This window comes from Engraulis encrasicolus, chromosome 11, assembly GCF_034702125.1.
Source record: "Engraulis encrasicolus isolate BLACKSEA-1 chromosome 11, IST_EnEncr_1.0, whole genome shotgun sequence".
Lineage (NCBI taxonomy): Eukaryota > Metazoa > Chordata > Actinopteri > Clupeiformes > Engraulidae > Engraulis > Engraulis encrasicolus.
This window is the reverse complement of record NC_085867.1, coordinates 26050686-26055285: the sequence shown is the minus strand read 5'-3', so window position 1 is coordinate 26055285 and position 4600 is coordinate 26050686.

Sequence of the window (4600 nt, the reverse complement as noted above, 5' to 3'; positions counted from 1 at the left end):
GGTTTATAATGGTATTAATGTTCATAACACCATCAACGGGGAATGTACATGAATTTTTCTATCAGACCTCTGATAAAGGATGTAGGGTAAATGACAGTCATGGACAACAACTATAAAGACCTTGTAGGATGAAAACATTATAGTCTGCCCTACACTGTTAGCAGTAGATAACAGACTGGAAATTGGGCAAATATAGAATTGCCTATGTCGTAGCAGGCATCTGTTCAAATGACAGCAGCATTTCCCAGTAGAGCAGAGAGAGAGAGAGAGAGAGAGAGAGAGAGAGAGAGAGAGAGAGAGAGAGAGAGAGAGAGAGAGATATCCCCAGCTGTCCTCTCGTTTGAGAATGGAATGCAGGCTGTGTTCTGTGAGAGTTCTCTCTGCAACTTTACAGTATCTCTCTCTACAGTATTTGAGACCCAACAGGTCATACAGTACACACTCCTCTCCTCAGAAGCCACAGACACTCTCACCTCACCTGGACTCTAGTTTTGGACATCTTCTTGTCTTCAAGCATCAATAAGTGTTTCAAAAGCGAGCAAATCAAATCATATTCGTCAAACCCAAATGTACACAATAATAATCTTTGATGATTTCATTTAAGACAATTTAGATTGATATTTATATTTATTGATTCTTGAATGTGGGGCCTTGCCTCTACTTGTGGGTTTAACATGCGTACAGTAGGGCATGAAGGTAGTTTTTATTGTCTCTCTTGGGTAGCTCTGATCAGGCATTTGTTCTGTGCTTTCGGAAATCTTAGATTTTGCCGTTATCCCAGTGTGTGAACAGAACAAGGGGTTTATTGTTTGAGACTTTCTCTCTACAAGAGGTGCGCTGGACGAGACATTTTCCTTCATTACATCCTTGTAATCGCATCTCTATCTTGATTGCGTGGTCAAGGGAGAATACCTTCAAGTCATGAAGACAGACCCACAGTTCACTCCAAGTATTAAAACAGCAAGCTAAATTCTCTCGTTTTTGCTCTTTTCTGAAGACATTTGGGTTTAAGCCTGAAGAATGAATATGAAACAGAAGTTCAGAATGTCAGCTTTGATTTCCTGGCTTTTAAATTTAAATTTTAGATGTGTTAAAATTGTTTTGGATTAATCACCATTTGTATTACACCACAGCGTTTTTAGGTGAGTAATAGCATTGGAGCATGTGACAGAGGTGTTCCTTGTTGACCAGCTGTTGAATTTAAGGATGACTTCTAAACCTTTTGGCCTTGGTTTACACCTAAAAACACCAGATTTCTTGTCAAATAGGACAAACCAATCCAAAGACCAGAGGGCTGTGTATGAGGGGAAAGCATGTTGAAGCTGATAAAAGAAGGAACATCAATTAGATCTGTTTCACAAACACTGGCCATAGTAAGTTCCACAATTTGAAATGCCCTGGAAAAGAAAAGTCACTAAGTAGTGTACTGAGCAACAAATGTTGAAGAGTTTGGTTAAGCAAAAATAGCAATAGTTGATGACAGAGATATTGTGCGGGCTGCAAAGAAAAGCCCAAAACATAACCTTGAGTGACCTCTTCAATGTTTGTTACTCACTACACCAGTAGTTTATTTTGTTTACAGTACATTCCAAATTGTTGTACTTGCTGTGCTCACTGTTTTTTAGGACTAATCTGATTGATTTCTAAGGCAATCGATCTCTTAGCCTTAATCCCAAAGGTCTTCAGCGAGCAAAACAAAACAAAAACAAGGACATTTGCCTTGCTGTTCCAATACTTTTGAATGGGGACTGTATATGGAGACACCAGAGTTGTGACTGAGACACATCTGTGAATATAATTATCGGCTTTTCTACTACTATGTTTTTATCATCAATAGAAGAATGTTTTTGTGTTATTCTGTAAAACTTCAAACATGCAGCCGCACAATTAAAAGAAAGAAGGTCTACAGTACTCCACAAAACTTACATTGAATAAAAACATGTTCACTCCTTCAAGAGAAAATTGAACAACAGGAAACCTGGAGATTGCTAATCAGAGATGATGAATTTAAAGTTGGAAGATAGAAAATGTGTCTGTCCGAATGTCACGTATTCTAAAATAATAAAATGACAGTATGGAGAAGACAGACCCAGAGTGGAATGTGAGTGTCAGGTTGTCTATGTCCACACCTAAAGTCTATGTACGTGTATATGTCTGCATGGGAAAGTAAGAAATGTAATTTCAATTCTTTGTATGACCAGTGCATGTAAAGACATTGACAATAAAACTGACTTGAGGTTGCTGTAAAGGCATTACTTTCTCTCTCCTTTGGCCAGTCTTAACAACTTAGACTGTGTGTCCGTGTCTCTTTATTGATGGTTGGCAGATTTAAAGGTTAATCATTTTCTTCCCTTTTGTAGCAGAATCCACAGATAAGACTTTTCCACATGCTCAGATTCATCTGGAGCATTAGCAGCACTCCCTGTCTCAAAGGACACACACATCACAAAATATGTTCAGTTTTTTTTTCCCCTTTTGACTTTATTCTTCCATCACATCACATTTAAACCAACTTGTTTTTGTTACAAGATGCAATTTCAATCAACAGCCAACAAGGTATGAAAGAGATACCTGCAAACAAACACACACACAGACACACACACAGACACACACACACACACACACACACACACACACACACGTACACACACATACACACACACACACAAGCCTCATACATCAGCCAGATTCATCAAATCAGTCAAAAGCTTTTTTTGTTGGACCTGATACAAATGGAAACGGATCAAAAGTATAGAAAATGTGTTTTTCTTGACTTTAAGGCTGAGCCTCTCACTAGTGGAAATATCAGCAGCCCTTGGGCTGAGATTTAGGAATGATCCACACTCGACATCACACAGACTTTGTCAATAGCACCATCTCTGATGCAATAGTACTCTCTCTCACACCCCCCCACACACACACACAGTAAAGCAAGGGGAAAAAAACAAAAGTAAAAGAAACATAGCCATCACATTCAGCCGCAATGTGGAAAAATGCACATGTGAAAGTGGATACAAAACATCAATTGACCCTGCAATTGCTTCCCTCCAACTACTGTATAAGGTCATTGTACTGGTGCCAACACCAATAGGATGGCCCCTGCATTTGCTTTGAACAACATGGCATCATACCAAATCGATTAGGATAACACACCGACTTGAACCGTCTGTTGCATCTGTGCATCATGACTTTGCATGTTAAAATGTGCTCCACAACACCTGACAGGTTAGGTTTAGGGGTGTTTTTTGGTATGGGCACAATTTCACAATTTCCCTTGCTTGTTTCGTTGTTATTGGAAAAGGTAAAGCGGCAGAAATGACCCGTTTACTGACAGGTTAGGGTTAGGGATGGTTTGGGGCGATGGGCAGGGCACAGTAGTGTAATTTTCGCGTTTTAGCATCGGAAAATTTGCTGCAGCAACAGAAATTCACCGGGACAGTGGGAAAACTGTGCAAACCTGCTTTCTTGTGGGGTTGAGGAGCACGGATTAACGGTAGGGACACATAGGAGCCGAAACGAGCGAGGCGAAGAGAGTCATCACTCAACAGTCATCAGGTCGTTGCGGCCAATCAAATGGAATGGAACAGTTATGTTGATGATTTGATTGGGCCGCCGCAGGCGAATTCGCTCCTCATTTGCATAACATTAAACTTTGTTTAATGATTTCGCTTCGCTTCGCTCCTGTTCGCTTGCCTTCGCCTCTCTCATAGAAATGAATCAATGTGTCCCTACCATAACATGCAAAGTCATCACACCTAAACATAGAATGTACTAGCGTGACATAATTACACCTTTGCATGATGCCAGCCTGGAATAGCAGTACAAAGGACTCATGGGGCAAAGGACTCTTCAGTCGTTCTGTATTTAAGGGTGTCTACATCAGCATAAATTAAGCATGTTATGAATATGTCATGACATAATTTGTGAAGAAATGAATGACATCTTTGTGACTTGCCATCATTTAAATTTTTTTAATGGAATGCAGACATTGAGGTGGAAACAAAAAAAGCCATTTCATGGTGCATAGCCATAAATGAATATGGCATGAGCTCCCTTTAAAAAGCAATCATAACACCCTTATGTATTTACCTCTAAAATTAAGTGCTACTTCTGCCTCCACTGAATCCAACTCTTACCATGTGTTCACATACCAAAATGATTAAATCTGTTGGTAACACTTGATTTTAGGGATACATCTATTAGCACTAATACAATGTTAATGCCTGCATAAGTAACTTGTAAGGCATGTACTAAGCAAATGCTGAGGCCTACTAGGTCCTTACTAGGGTTAAATTGGTAATAAATCCCTTATTGTGCATGAACAAGACATTTGCGAATACATGCCTAACAAATGTTTGATTTTGCTTTGTTACTTATACAGGAACATTGTATGTATTAGTGCTAATAGATGTATCCCTAAAATAAAGTGTTACCCATCTGTTTTGTGTGTAAATATACAGACACTGTATGTTTCTGGTCCCTTTTGTAGCTAGTGAGGTCAATTATGATGCGAGAGACTGAATCATTCAATTTTGCATTCCCATTTGAAAAAATGAGATGAATCCATTCCCATTGGTTACCGGTATTTTACAGCTGAAAC